Source organism: Schistocerca americana, chromosome 3 (assembly GCF_021461395.2).
Source record: "Schistocerca americana isolate TAMUIC-IGC-003095 chromosome 3, iqSchAmer2.1, whole genome shotgun sequence".
In the NCBI taxonomy this organism is placed as follows: domain Eukaryota; kingdom Metazoa; phylum Arthropoda; class Insecta; order Orthoptera; family Acrididae; genus Schistocerca; species Schistocerca americana.
This window is the reverse complement of record NC_060121.1, coordinates 239979930-239996938: the sequence shown is the minus strand read 5'-3', so window position 1 is coordinate 239996938 and position 17009 is coordinate 239979930.

Below are 17009 nucleotides of genomic sequence, written 5' to 3'. Positions count from 1 at the left end.
CGGAAGGAAATCGGCCGTGTCCTGGCAAAGGAATCATCCCGGCAGGTGCATGAAGCGATTTAGGGAAATCACGGAAAACCCAAATCAGGATGGCCAGACGCGGGATTGAACCGTCGTCCTCCCGAATGCGAGTCCAGTGTGCTAACCACTGCGCCACCCCGCTCGGCCAACGTTTGGAAAGAACTGGCTATAGACTTGATGTGTGCTGTGTGACAAATGGTGCTCACATTGAACATTTATAAGGTTCTTGGTAAAACTATTTGCGTTGCTCTTTCATTTGACATATCATTTATAACTGTAAGTTTAATAGAATAAATATTATAAAGCGTCAAAACCCCGATATTCATTTATAAACACCCTGTATTTTGAGACGGGTCCTGGTTTTGCATACAGCACCACCGTGAACATTTCGTTTTGTGGAGGCTCCGAGAAGGACAAGCGAAGCCGGATTGCATTTCTCATCGGCATACTGGCTCTACACCCGGCGTGATTATAGGCGGTGGCGTTTGCCACACAACACGCTCACCTCAAGTATGCATATCTGACGTGTTGACACCGAGCACTATGCCCTGTCTTCGAGGTCTCCGTGATGTTATCTTTCAGCAAGGTAATGCAAGACTGTATGTTGCCCGATTTGAAGGTGCAGTGATTAGTACCGTGTGCCATGGAGCAATCTCCGACAAGCAGCACACGGATTGCATGTTTTCTAATTATATTGAAATGTAAAGATCTTATATATTGTGTTTTGTAATATGATACTGTAAGAGATGCTTGTTCTGGTTTCTGTTTCATGGTTCGAGCGTGGGACGTGGCAGTGGCAAAAGGACCATTCTTCCGGTCGTCAAGTTGCGTTCGTTGCTGGTCCACGTTGCCGTTCAAATGACGGCCGGTTTCCAAGCAATACCTCCCGAAGCAACTCGCCCGACCCTATGTAAATAATGAATCAAATTAAATAAATAATTGTCAGTTGTAATGAAATAAAATATGTAATCAGTTCATGTTCTGATTTAGCCACGAGCGGATGAAATCTGTACATGTGAGTTATTAATGTTTAATACGTGGCAATATTACTGCAGTGTGCAGTGTAGCGATTATTGTAATAAAGTTGTTAAAAGAAGAACATAATAATTAAGCCTATTTTGTGTACGAAAAATGAGTTTCTAGGTGCTGAAGTTTCATTTATTACGCATCTCAATCATAGCTACAAGATAGCAACATCTCTGGTCTAGTGACATGTTTGAGATTTGTGGTCTTTATTTCACGACACTTTAAACAAAAGTAAGCTGATTAAGATCTTGCTACGGTTAAACAAGCTTTATTCACCTTCTGAAGCGAAGAATTATGACTAAATGTTAAAATCAGATTTAGAATCACAGTTCTTAATCACAAAACAAAACCATCGACAATAACAGTACCTTTGAACGCTGAAAGTTACGGTGCATACGATATTAATGTAAAAAAGGATATCGTATTCGGGAAAAAGCTCTAATTAATAATATTTAGAAGTTAAAGCATTCGCTAAGACAGATAGCGCAGACTAACTGAACTCATGATTAGCGGATTAATTACGACTTTTCCACAAATAAATACTGATCGGCCAGAGGTAATTTACGGTCTGTTCTTCACATACAGTGAGTATCTGTGGCTTACTACATAAACACAATATCAACAAGCCAGCGATAAAAAGGCGATTTTGTAATCACAACTACTTGAAAAGTTATTGAAAACAACAATCTTACGCCCTCGACGATCGACCGCCAAAGTTTAACCCGCAAACTGATTAAAATTTATCTTCGGAAGTCTTCAGTGGTGTGCGCCTGTGGTACTGATGTCACATTATTGCAACAGTAAATCGTTTCTAATAGGTGGCACATTTCGTCGACCAGTAAGAAGAAGGTTGACTGTGCTGAAACAGAATGATTTCGCACGTTTTGGCGATGTAATTTTTTAGGGTTCCTTTCACTCCATCGAAACAGCACGAGACAAATAAAATGTGGGAAAAAAGAACATGTAAAGTTTGTAACTTTCTGTATGTAATGTGTGTCTTGTTTATTTGTGCAAACAGTCGAGTACCTCGCACAGTACGTTCGGCAGGTGGCGGCAAAGATTATCCGTCAGCCCTGAGATAACTGCACAACGTTAGAGTCAGAGAGCATCGTGCATCAGCTGGCCGCTAGAAGCACGACCGGCGGCTATATGTTGCTCATTGATAATTGTTAAGAAATTATGGTGGCGCCGTACTTTTGTCAAAGAAATGGTTCAGTTATGGTTTTGTGTGCGAAGAAAGTGTAGATACTAGCGAGGAACAGTAAGTTTGTGTGTGTAGAGCGTCGGGAAGAACGGATACTTAGTAGCTGTTTGTTCGCTGAGCTGATGCGGTGAGCTATAGATATGATATTTATCGGACGGTTGTGTAGATTTATTGTGCAGGTGAGAAGTTTCCGCCATTTTAGAAATATGACTGAAAGTGTATGTATTTCGGTGAAAGGTAGCAGCAACGGGTATCAAAGACTGGAAATCACTTAATTTTCGCCGGCCGCTGTGGCCGTGCGGTTCTAAGCGCGTCAGTTTGGAACCGCGTGACCGCTACGGTCGCAGGTTCGAATCCTGCCTCGGGCATGGATGTGTGTGATGTCCTTGGGTTAGTTAGGTTTAAGTAGTTCTAAGTTCTAGGGGACTGATGACCTCAGTAGTTAAGTCCCATAGTGCTCAGAGCCATTTGAACCATTTTTCACTTAATTTTGTTGTACTCCTCGATTCATTTTGAAGAATTATCGCAGTGAAGCATTCTTCAATTAGCTGAGTGTGGGTTCAAGTTTTGTACTTGTAGAACGGTTACGCCCCCGTCGGAGGTTCAAAATGGTTCTGAGCACTATGTGCCTTAACATCTGTGGTCATCAGTCCCCTAGAACTTAGAACTACTTAAACCTAACTAACGTAAGGACATCACATACATCCATGCCCGAGGCAGGATTCGAACCTGCGACCGTAGCAGTCGCGCGGTTCCGGACTGAGCGCCTGGACCGCTAGACCACCGCGGCCGGCCCCCGTCGGAGGTTCGAGTCCTCCCTCGAGCATAGACGTGTGTGTTGTCGGTAGCGTAAGTTAGTAAATTAGATTAAGTAACATGTAAGCCTAGGGACCGATGACCTCAGCAGTTTGGTCCCATAGGAACTTACCTCAAATTTCCAAGAGCAGTTACGAGTTTTCTGAGGACTGTGAATTGTGAATTGAGATTGTGAATTGTGAACTGAAGAAGTATTGTTAGACTTCAGCGATCGGACTGAAGCTATTTGAGTCGGTGTTCCGGGGATGATGTATTTGTAGCGCACCTATAAAGTGTGTGCTATGATTAATTGTAAAAGTTGACGAACATGTTCACTGACGCATAAATGTATTGGCTAGATTTGGTACATGAGGTGACAGATGAGTAGTTTTTGTGGATATTGAATTGGTAGAACACAGGACTTTTTTATTACTTCATTTCGTTTAGAAGGTAGATTTCGTTTTGTTTGTCACTCGATCGCTCGTTGATATTTGTCTCTGTACATAGTAGTAAAGATAAGGAAATAAACTGTTATTTTGTTTAAAAGCCAAAACCTAGTCCCAGTGTTCTCACTTAGGCCGAAGTTAATAAATCACTGCTATTTGAGAGATATCATTCATTATGATACAAACAAGCGAGATCATAAACTGAGGAAGAATGACATGTAGAAAAGAGTTGTCACAATCAGAGATACTTTAATGACAAATGGGCACAAGTTAGGTAGTACACAGTACGTACAAGTTAAAGAATTTTTACTCCAAAATCATTTAATTGATAAAGCCATAATAATTTAATTAGGATTATAGTTTGGGTTAAAGAAGATGTAAGAGTGGTTCAAAAATGGTTCAAATGACTCCGAGCACTATGGGACTTAACATCTGAGGTCATCAGTCCCCTAGAACTTAGAACTACTTAAACCTAACTAACCTAAGGGCAGCACACACATCCATGCCCGAAGCAGGATTCGAACGTGCGACCGTAGCGGTCGCATGGTTCCAGACTGAAGCGCCTAGAACCGCTCGGTCACACCGGCCGGCTGTAAGAGTGGGTTATCTATTTAAGGGCACAGAAAATATGAAGGATTGATTTATTTTTGTTGAGAAGTTGAAAGTTTATGAACTTAGTTTCGTTACGTAAAGACAGAGGCGTTGTTTCTATTACTGAGCCGGCCAGAGTGGCCAAGCGGTTCTAGGCGCTACAGTCTGGAATCGCGCGACCGCTACGGTCGCAGGTTCGAATCTTGCCTCGGGCATGGATGTTTGTGATGTCCTTAGGTTAGTTAGGTTTAAGTAGTTCTAAGTTCTAGGGGACTGATGACCTCAGAAGTTAAGTCCCATAGTGCTCAGAGCCATTTGAACCATTCTATTACTGACGGGCATGGCCGTAGAAACAAAATAGATCGCTGACTGTATGTGTCAAAATTCATACATTTGAAATATATTTTGGAATTTTATTGAAGTCAGTACGCGTAATTAAGAAGGTAGCAAACTATATCAACCTTTACTGTGGTTTTACGAAAAGCTCAATAGGGAAGCGAGTTGATCTGAAGTCTGTTACATAGGTTAAAGGGGGGTCTGACTTTTGTATTGGCAGTAGTGATTCTTGCATACTCCAAAAGGTTACGGTACAAAAATTAAACTATATCTGTTATAGGAAGAGTTCCGGAGACAAAATAATTTCAGATCAACTTCGATCGGTTTACGGTGTTTAATGTTTAGTGTTACTGGACAGAACACGATACTCAATTGCACTTTGCCGTTAGTGTGTTGACGTCATTGTAGCTGGAACTACATTTAAAAAGTCACTGCTGTTGACCTTAACACAATAATAAAACATAACTACTGTATATCAATAATAATCCACAGAAATAGCTGCCGTTCGTGTCCTCAGTTGCAATCCTCCAGAACCTGAACTTTTGTGTAGCGTGATTGTTACCGCAGCGTTCCTTCACATTAAAAATCGTAATTCTTACGACTACTTAAAATTTTTTTTCTCAGCTTCTTCTATTATTTGGTCAGGGTTGTGTCTGCTACTAACAAGACTAGTTACGTGAACTTATAGGCGGCAATTCCGGCACAGTGCACGATCCACTGAACCATGTTGTCCTGAGCTGCCTCCACACAGAGAGTCTTGGATTGCTCCCCATACCAGCACGTTCGGTCGCCCATTGTAAGCATTTGGTCATGGGTTACCGAGAGACTGGCGTGCCACCACTAGCCAGCCACTACCATCGATGGGCTCTGGTAGAGAGTTGTAGAAGCGTGGAATGTTGTACGCGTGTCTGTCATCTAAGCTCAATTCGATTCGATGACCAGCTGGACCAGAACTGTTATTGCTGCCAGGGATGGTAGCACTGTGTACAAAAATTCGATACCCTCTATAACATGAAACCGCCTACACTACTGGCCATTAAAATTGCTACACCAAGAAGAAACGCAGATGATAAACGGGTATTCACTGGACAAATATATTGTACTAGAACTGACATGTGATTACATTTTCAGGCAATTTGGGTGCATAGATCCTGAGAAATCACTACCCAGAACAACCACCTCTGGCCGTAATAACGGCCTTGATACGCCTGGGCATTGAGTCAAACAGAGCTTGGATGGCGTGTACAGCTACAGCTGCCCATGCAGCTTCAACACGATACCACAGTTCATCAAGAGTAGTGACTGGAGTATTGTGACGAGCCAGTTGCTCGGCCACCATTGATCAGACAATTGCAATTGGTGAGAGATCTGGAGAATGTGCTGCCCAGGGCAGCAGTCGAACATTTTCTGTATCCAGAAAGGCCCGTACAGGACGTGCAACATGCGGTCGTGCATTATCCTGCTAAAATGTAGGGTTTCGCAGGGATCAAATGAAAGGTAGATCCACGGGTCGTAACACATCTGAAATGTAACGTCCACTGTTCAAAGTGCCGTCAGTGCGAACAAGAGATGACCAAAACGTGTAACCAATGGCACCCCATACCATCACGCCGGGTGATACGCCAGTATGGCGATGACGAATACTCGCTTACAATGTGCGTTCACCGCGACGTCGCCAAACACGGATGCGACCATCATGATGCTGTAAATAGAACCTGGATTCATCCGAAAAAATGACGTCTTGCCATTCGTGCACCCAGGTTCGTCGTTGAGTACACCATCGCAGGCGCTCCTGTCTGTGATGCAGCGTCAAGGGTAACCGCAGCCACGGTCTCCGAGCTGATAGTCCATGCTACTGCAAAGGTCGTCGAACTGTTCGTGCAGATGGTTGCCTTGCAAACGTCCCCATCTGTTGACTCAGGGATCGAGACGTGGCTGCACAATCCGGTACAGCCATTCGGATAAGATGCCTGTCATCTCGACTGCTAGTGATACGAGGCCGTTGGGATCCAGCACGGCGTTCCGTATTACCCTGCTGAACCCACCGATTCCATATTCCGCTAACAGTCATTCGATCTCGACCAACACGAGCAGCAAATGTCGCGATACGATAAACCGCAATCGCGCTAGGCTACAATCTGACCTTTATCAAAGTCGGAAACGTGATGGTACGCCGGTCAACTGCTGTTTATGTATGAGAAATCGGTTGGAAACGTTTCTCATGTGAGCACGTTGTAGGTGTCGCCACCGGCGCCAACCTTGTGTGAATGCTCTGAGAAGCTAATCATTTGCATACCATAGCATCTTCTTCCTGTTGGTTAAATTTCGCGTCTGTAGCACGTCATCTTCGTGGTGTAGCAATTTTAATGGCCAGTAGTGTATAAATTCAATCATGTAATCTTTCTACTACACGCTAAGACAAAAACGGGAGTTATGAAAATTGATCACAAATTGATATTCATAGAGGCATCGGAGGAAAACGCAAGAATTTTATACTTCGGCGGCCGGTGGGTGAATCTGTGACGCTGCAGCGCAGTTTCACCAGGCAGCTGGCATGGTGGGTAAGTAAACAGGGGACATGTCGATACCACTGCATAAAGTCTTTGCGAATTTCATTGCGTGTAGTGGGTTGGGCAGTAACTATGCGATGGACAATATGCGCAGATGTCAGCATTTCGGAGAGGACGTTTAGTTGGTCTCAAAGAAGCCGGTTGGAGTAAACGGCGAATCGCTCGACATTTGCATAGGAGCGACGCTACTATTCGACGTTCTTGGCAGGAATGCGTGAAACGAGGCCGAACACAGCGTCAAGAAGGAAGCGATCGACCTGCAGAGACGAGTGAAAAGTCGTCAGAATTGTCAGAGGAGCACCCTAAGAGGCCTGGATTCATCATTAGTACCGATCCGACGTGCAACTGGTGCTATAGTGACCACAAAGACCATTAATAGGCGGCTCAAGAAAGGGGGCTGGGCTCACGGCGGCCCTTGCGCCGACAGCCATTGACTTCTTCTTGATAATAAATTCAACTGGTAGGAGCACACGACAGAACTGCTGAAGCGTCTTAACAAATCTCTATTTGCAATGCGAATTGTGTCAGACATAGGGGATATAAAAATGAAAAAGCTGGCATTCTATGCTTACTTTCATTCCATAATGTCATATGGGAGTATTTTTTGGGGTAATTCATCAAGCCAAGCTAAAGTTTTAAGGGCTCAAAAACGTGCAGTAAGAGTTATATGTGGTGTGGACTCAAGAACATCCTGAAGAAGCCTGTTTAGGGAACTAGGGATACTAACTACTGCTTCCCAATATATTTATTCCTTAATGAAATTTGTCATTAAAAATATATCACTTATTCAAACCAACAGCTCAATTCATGGAATCAGTACTAGAAATAAGAATAATTTTCACAAGGATTTAAAGTGACTTAGTCTTGTACAAAAAGGTGTGCATTATTCAGGAACACACATTTTCAATAACTTGCCAGCAGCCATAAAATGCTTAACAACCAATGAAATTCAGTTTAAGAGAGGTCTAAAGGATTTATTGGTGGCCAACTCCTTCTACTCCATTGATGAATTTCTCAGTAAAACCAACTGATTTTGTGTGTGTGTCTGTGTGTGTGTGTGTGTGTGTGTGTGTGTGTGTGTGTTGAGAGAGTGTGTGTGTGTGTGTGTGTGTGTATATATAAGTACAATGTAACTTCTGCACAATCTCAGTGCACTAATGTGTGCATTGTAAATATGTGTGCGTAAGTACAATCTAACTTCTGCACCATTTCAGTGCAGTAATGTGTACATTATCAATAAGTATTATAGTAGTTATATTACACGTTTATTACCTTATAAATAAATACAAAACTTTTTTATTTTACATTCAGTGCATATAGTTTTCATTAAAAATGACGATCATTCCACTTGGGACCTGTGGAATAGTACATTAGCTAATTTGTTTTAGTTGTAAATATTTGTCATGTATTGTTGTTTTTCTGACATGTTCTACATCCTGGAGGACCTCCTCACTACGGATCAATTGGAATGAAAGTAAATCTAATCTAAAAATCTAATCACCAACAAGCCCGTTTGCGGTGATGTCGTCACGTTCCGTCTGGAATCTCATTGAATGTAGTAGAATAATCGTCGCCGCGTGGGATTAGCCGAGCGGTCTTAGGACGCTGCAGTCATGGACTGTGCGGCTGATCCTGGCGGAGGTTCGAGTCCTCCCTCGGGCATGGGTGTGTGTGTTTGTCCTTAGGATAAAATAGGTTAAGTAGTGTGTAAGCATAGGGACTGATGACCTTAGCAGTTAAGTCCCATACGATTTCACCCACATTTGAATAATCGTCAGTGATGAGTCCCGTTTGGAACTGAGCCCCGACGATCAGCAAACATGTAACTGCAGACGCCCTGGACTGCAGTAGGTATGCTAACCTGACTCTCCCGCCATACGACCTGACAGCCAGGAGTGGTGGTCTGAGTGGCTGTTTCGTTTCATAGCAGGGCCCATTTGGTTGTCATCCGTGGCACTCATACAGTACAGTAGTTCATCGACGATATCCTACGCCCCCTTTTGTTGCCCTTCGTGGCATGCTATACTGGGCTCACATTTCAGAAAGAGAATTCCCGCCCACACATGGCGAGAGTTTGTACTGCTTGCTTTCACACTTACCAAACCCTAGCTTGGCCAGCAACGTCGTCGGATCTCTCTCCCCAACTCAGCACGCTTGGTGCATTATGGACAGGGCCCTCCAACCAGCTCGGGATCTTCACGATCTAATGCACAATTGCACAGAACTTGGCACTATATCCCTCAGGAGGCATTCTACAACTCTCTCAATCAATGCCAAGCGGAAAAACTGCTTGTATAAGGGCAGAGATGGACCAACGCATTATTGACTCACTCAATTTGTGAAGCTCTTTCTCATGAATAAATCATCCCATTTTTCTGAAACTATAAGCATTTATTTGTCTGTACATGTACTCCACATCTACTATTTCTGACCCATGCGCATAATTCCTTCGTGGAACATCGCTTTTTTTTCATTTTCTTTCTTAGAGTGCATGCACGAGTACAGTAAGTAAAACGTCATTACTTTAAATCGTTCCTGGGGTTCAAGGTTAAGCACCAGAAGTGCATTTCTCGTGATGAATTGTGCTTTTCGATTCTGTGATCATACGCTGTGAAAGGTTTCCTCAAAATGAGTCAAATAAGAGGCGGCGAACGAGCAGTTTACTACAACAAATGTGTTCTTGCGCTCCCCCGAAGGGGGAAAAGGACATGTGGAAAGGTTTCCAGCGGTGAAGAAACGAATGCAGAAGACGTGTGTAGGCTCAGATGGGTTCTGCTTTGAAGATGACGACTTACCTAGTACATAAACTTGTGTTATCAATCTCTCTTCTTCTGTAGCGAGGCAGTATATTCCCAGAAATACACGAGTAGTATTTGGGTTACTTTTTTTTTGTTACGTTCTATGGGACCAAACTGCTGTGGTCATCGGTCCCTAGGGTTACACACTACTTAATGTAACTTAAACTAATTTACGTTAAGGATAACACATACACCCATATCCAAGGGAGGAATCGAACCTCCGGCGAGAGGAGCCGCGTGAACCGTGGCAGTCGGCCTCTGTGGCCGAGCGGTTCTAGGCGCTTCAGTCTGGAGCCGCGCCACCGCTCCGGTCGCAGGTTCGAATCTTGCCTCGGGCAAAATGTTCAAATGTCTGTGAAATCTTATGGGACTTAACTGCTAAGGTCATCAGTCCCTAAGCTTACCCACTACTTAATCTAAATCATCCTAAGGACAAACACGCACACCCATGCCCGAGGGAGGGCTCGAACCTCCGCCGGGACCTGCCTCGGGCATGGATGTGTGTGATGTCCTTAGGTTAGTCAGGTTTAAGTAGTTCTAAGTTGTAGGGGACTGATGACCACAGATGTCAAGTCCCATAGTGCTCAGAGTAATTTTTTTTGAACCGTGGCAAGGCGCTTCTTACTGCACGGCTACCCCGCGCGGCTACTTGGGTTACTACATATTAAACAAACGTTCATATCATTTTGTCCAACCACTGTAATACGTTCGCAACCCGCGTTTCATCTAATGATCATAAGCATTTATCGGCTATTCATGTGTTGCTTTCTCGCTGATAAGCAATCCGGAGGGGGAAGAGGGGAAAACTGCGAACGCGCACCATTTAAACGGCAGTAAACGGCAGTTTTCTCAACGGCATAGGTCACAAACAGAACAAATTATCAATATTATTCAATTACTTTTGGCACACTGAAGACCTAATTTTTATCTGGTACAAACTGTCGGCATACGGACAGACGCGGACATTTTCACAGAGTTCCGCACACAAGTTGTTACGTAATCGTGACTTATTTAGTTTCATGATCGAAAAATGGTCTTTCGATCGAAATATCGTAGCACTTTTGCAGCCTCGTTGTGGAGACACGGAGACTCTGCCTGAGGAAAGCAATGTAGACAGACTGGTCAGTTTTAGCGGGAAACGATTTGTCATTAAAACAGGAATTGCCTTACAGGTCGATCAGTTGCATCGGCACATCCACAGAGGCGCTTTCAACTGAAACGGCAAACGGTCTCAGAAACAGCACGGAATGTAAGATTAACACTGCCCTCAAAGTCTTAACTGCCCTTGTAATTCTCTGAAGGCCACAATCAATGCTTCAAATCTCGCTATTTCTTTAATGGCCGTGAGCTCAAGGAAGTGGACCGTCTTTGTCAGAATGTCTCAATTCCATTTCGCGATTTTCCGTTTGAATGCATCCCCTTCAAATCAAAAAGACGTTACGTTGCAGTGTTTTGCTATGGACAGTGTACAGTCAAGACCACTTAAAATGCGAAGTCTGCAATCCATTCTGGGTGTTCTAATTTTCGCTCCTGCGCCCCTTTCTCCTTCATAAATGCAACAACAACGAGTTTTAAATCGAAAACTCGTTCCAGTCATGCCCCTTCACTTAACCAAAGTACTTTGCAGTAATATGTAGAATCTCCATATTCTTCGCTCAATTCCACTGAAGATCTGACAATGGAATAACGCATGCGAATTCAGAAATTTTACTGTTCGTACGACTACTTTCTTCACGCGCTCTAAGCCTACAAATTTAGCACAAAGTGCTTTTTATGTACAGTACAATGAATCCCGTCTGTCGATCGTTAAAATTTTTGCCCATTCATTCTCAACTAAATCTGTAAATTCCTTCCGCGTAGTACTGTAATGCCGTTTCATAGCAAATATGCAGTGACAGTCGTTATGCGAAGTGAAAAGTTTCGTCCCCCTCTTCTGTCATTCGCATTCATTTTAAAGGAGTGCGACGGCAGATCGCTAGATTGCCTCTTTTTGTGCGAACAGTCATTGGACATGTGAACGTCCGTCATACCACAAACAAATAGTGACGGTTAAACGGCGCTGACAGCACGATTCTGCCGAACTCAAAATAGTTGTACCGACCGAAAAATGCCGCACCGCAATACTCAATGAACTGTTACGCTGTTCCGGGTACATCTCAGAAGGACCGAGCAAAGCCGACTGACAGTCCGGGCGTTAGCGCGTCCGCGTTTTGCACACGCTGCACGCGTGAATTTTGGCACGCCGTGGCCGGCCCTCACCTAATTTGATAAAAGCACCGAACTGACGAACAGTACTGAAGACTCCGTTACGTGACACTTTTGCAAGCATTCTCCTTCGTAACTGGGTAAACATTTTCTTAGGATTCTTCCAGTTCATTCTCAGTGCGAGATTTGTCTTCGTCACAGGTAGTTGAATGTTTAGCTCATCTTGAACGTCTTCAGATATTTGAATATTGTAACTGTCTTCAATTAAATGTTACCTAATTCTGCAGTCAAACAATATTGTATTTAGAACGATAATTTCATTCTGCGGCGGCATGTTTGCTGCTTTGAAATATGCTGGGTGATCAAAAAGTCAGTATAAATTTGAAAACTGAATAAATCACGGAATAATGTAGATAGAGAGATACAAATTGACACACGTGCTTGCAATGACATGGGGTTTTATTAGAACCAAAAAAATACAAAAGTTCAAAAAATGTTCGACAGATGGCGCTTCATCTGATCACAATAGCAATAATTAGCATAACAAAATAAGACAAAGCAAAGATGATGTTATTTACAGGAAATGCTCAATATGTCCACCATCATTGCTCAACAATAGCTGTAGTCGAGGAATAATGTTGTGAACAGTACTATAAAGCTCGTCCGGAGTTATGGTGAGGCATTGGCGTCGGATGTTGTCTTTCAGCAAACCTAGAGATGTCGGTCGATCACGATACACTTGCGACTTCAGGTAACCCCAAAGCCAATAATCGCACGGACTGAGGTCTGGGGACCTCTTTCACGCGTCTAGCAATATGAGGTGGAGCGCCATCTTACATAAACATCGCACGTTCCAGCAGGTGTTTATCAGCCAGGCAGGGGATGATGCGATTCTGTAACATATCGGCGTACCTCTCACCCGTCACGGTAGCAGCTACAAAACCAGAATCACGCATTTCCTCGAAGAAAAAAGGCCCGATAACGGTAGATGTGGTAAATCCAACCCATATTGTGAGTTTCTCGTCGTGCAATGGAGTTTCCACGACAGTTCTAGGATTTTCGGTAGCCCAAATTCTGCAGTTGTGGGCGTTGACAGACCCTCGGAGCGTGAAATGAGCTTCGTCGGTCCACAACACGTTACTCAACCAATTGTCATCTTCCGCTATATTTTGAAACGCCCACACCGCAAATACCCTCCGCTTCACTAAATAGCCAGGTAACAGTTCATGATCCCGATGGATTTTGTACGGATAGCATCGGAGGGTACGCCAAAGTGCCAATCAAACAGTAGTGTACGGAAAGCAGGTGCGACGTGCGACTGCACGAGCGCTGACTTCCCCGTGCATAGACAAACCCGCTACAGTCTCCATTTCTTCCTGAACTGTCTCAGCAGCATTACGCCTTGTGCTCGGTCGGCCACTACGGGGTCTATCGTCTAAACAACCCGTGACTTCGAACTTTGAAATCGTTCTCGCCACAGCTGCATTTGTCAACGGACCTTTACCCGTTCGAATCCTCTTCCTATGGTGATAGTATCGTAACGCTGAACTAGCACATTCCCCATTCTGATAATACAGATTCACTAAAAGCGCCTTTTCAGGTAACGTCAACATGCTGCGATTGCTGGCGCATCTGATTCTCTCTTCATTACAGCTCCTTTTATACACGATTGTCATGTGCAGTCACTGACGTTTTGCTGTCCAGCGCCATCTGTCGGACATTTTGTGAACTTTGTTTTTTTTTGTTCTAATAAAACCCCATGTCATTCCAAGTATGTGTGTCAATTTATACCTCTCTATCTGCATTGTTCAGTGGTTTATTAAGTTTTCAAATTTATACTGACTTTTTGATCACCCGGTACATAAAACTGCATAGCGGGCCATGACTCAAAGTCAGACCTCTACCTTTCGTGCCCAGTTTTTTTTTTATCGGATGAGCTATCTGGTTCCCGCTCACGATCTGCCTTTACAAGCTGAATTCTGCCTCTGCCTTTCTCCTACTTTCCAGATCCTACAGAATTTCTCCTGCATACCTGCTAAAGTAGCACTCACTAGAGAAAGGATATCGCGGAAAATAGCTTAACAATGCTCTAGGGTTTAAGTTTATAATTAATGTTTCACTCAGCAGAGAAGTGTATGCTCAGGTGAAACTTAATTCAAATGCGCTGTAACTTCTCTGTGTGTATTTTAATGGCTCGATAAACACACTTTTTGTTCCATATCCCGAAGTTCGTCGCATACATACAATGTCATATAATGAAATTAACTAAACTCCACCCGAACCATGAAGACCCAACGGTACCGACCGGCCACCGAGTCATCAGCCCACAGGCGTCACTGGATGCGGATATGGAGGGGAATGTGGTCAGCACACCGCTCTCCCGGCCGTATGTCAGTTTACGAGACCGAACTAAGCAAAAGGGAAGTACAAAATATTTTACTTACCTCTTACAGTTATCCAAAGCACCGTCGAATGTCTTACTTTCAAAACGGTCTTTGGTTCCAGTTATATAATAAACGTTTCTTTTAAATTTAGCCGCTGGTCAAAGTAATTTCCATGAAAGACTTTCCGTTTTAATCATCTTCAGATTAAAACTGCTATCATAAATAACATGTTCACGCTTTAAGTTCTTAAACGTAGCTGAATAAAAAAAAAAAAATCTCTCAAAGACTGCGCAAGAAAGATTATTCATACGATCCATTGTTTTTGAACGTAATTGATTTACAAAATACATTTCGAACTTCATTATAACAATTGCAAACCTGAATGTACCAGAAAATGAATAAATTAATTTGCTTATTGAAGTTTCAAATGAAATACAGAAAAAATTAATATGGTCTGAAACATATAATTATATACTACTACAAAGATGACTTAGAGTTGGCAGAAGCACATTCATCTATGAAATTACACGCCTTGAAAAAATTATAAATGAGCTAACTCACTATTCCACGTTACGAAAATAACAAAATGAGCTTACTGATTTCTCGTCGCGAAAATAGTGAATGAAGTGGCTGATACGTGACACAAAATCTTGTTCTGGACGGACTGGATAGTTCTCTAGACAAATCACGTTTTGGGTTCGAATCCTGGTTCAGGACTTGGCTCTAACCTGTTACGAAATATAATATTTTTCCATTATTCATGAGGAACATTTTACATTTGCTTATATCGAGGATGCGGTGCCAGCTTTCGTACTAAATGTTGATCATCTGCTAGTCTCACAGCACTTAAAAAAATAAATCTCTGCACGTCACGGATAGTTTCAACCAGCGACTACAATCTATCCAAATGTTAGAACTTCGAGGAGGAGTCTCTAAAACGTTTCAAGTAGTGAACCTTGCCAGGGGAAGTGTTGATTACAGTATTTTGAGATTTGGAGTACGTAACCAGGGTTACAAATATTAGGACATCTGAGTCTATCTCAGAGTAATTATTCTCTCTCCTTAGATCTCGAAGAAGATATTTGCAGGTCTTCTGTACAGGCTTCGTTGCCAAAGGTACAGCTTACCGATAAGGATTTTGTTTATACAATTGTAAGTAGACTGTTTAGGTTTTTTTATTGGTAACGCCACCTCTGTATAAAAACCACTGGCTGTGCTGTGTGCAGTCTGTGTCTAGTTTGCATTGTTGTCTACCATTGTAGTGTTGGGCAGCGGCAGCTGGATGTGAACAGCGCGTAGCGTTGCGCAGTTGGAGGTGAGCCGCCAGGTGGTGGATGTGGGGAGAGAGATGGCGGAGTTTTGTAATTTGTCATGAACTGCTATATATATTATGACTATTAAGGTAAATACATTGTTTGTTCTCTATTAATATCTTTCATTTGCTAACTATCCCTATCAGTAGTTAGTGCCTTCCATAGTTGGAATCTTTTATTTAGCTGGCAGTAGTGGCGCTCGCTGTATTGCAGTAGTTCGAGTAATGAAGATTTTTGTGAGGTAAGTGATTTCTGAAAGGTATAGTTTAATGTTACTCAGGGCCATTCTTTTGCAGGGATCTTTGATAGTCACATTGCGTTGCGCTAAAAATATTGTGTGTCAGTTTAAACACAGTCATGTATAATTGTTCAAAGGGGACGTTTCACAATCTCTCTCTCTCTCTCTCTCTCTCTGTGTGTGTGTGTGTGTGTGTGTGTGTGTGTGTGTTTTCGTAATTTGTAAGGGGCTCAGAACACGAACATCCTGTTTAGTCCTTGTGTATTGAATAGGAATATGCAGTGAGAGGAGCTTACATTCCGTCTCTCAGACACCTGAACTTTCCTCTCAATACGGGAGAAATCGCCTAAAGCCGGTAGGACGCTTGTGACAAACACTGCTGCTGAAAAACGGCAGCTTATCTCCCCCAATTTTACACTATTCAGCATTGCAATTGTGATTAAAAACATGTCCGATGAATGAATCTTATTAGAACCATTTTCGATTTCCGTTTAACGAAGTTTCAACTTCTTATACAGAAAGAGACCGACAACGAAGGACACTCACACAGTATCAATCGATTTCGACTTCTTAGCAAGTTACCATCAGACGATATGTTCAAAATGCGATAAAGAGTGGGATAGTAAAGTATTATGAAGTTACATGACAAAATCAAACCAATTTCTTTACACAACTACACGCACTTGAATACGGTACATAGTAACCCGTCAAAATACAACTCAACAGCCCAGGATACGCTCTCATAGTGTAAACGTGTCTGCTCTTTGTTTGTTGTAACTAAAAGTTATTGTTAACAATGTAATAGTTTAAAAATGGTAACTTTTAAATCGTGAATTTGACATTAAAATACACAATAAAAAAGTGATTGAGAGATATACCCTTCTCAAAAAGGAAACTAGCAAGTAAAAAATATGGTGTAACTAGATTTGTTGGTAATCTTGATGTTCTCTAGGATAGTGATTTTAAGTGACGCCAGCCTACAGACGTAACCTGCAAGTAATGAATTGCTCACCGATGGTCCCAAGTCCACACTAAACAGCCCATATGAAAGAACTGTTTAACCAAGCTACTATTAGGAAAGT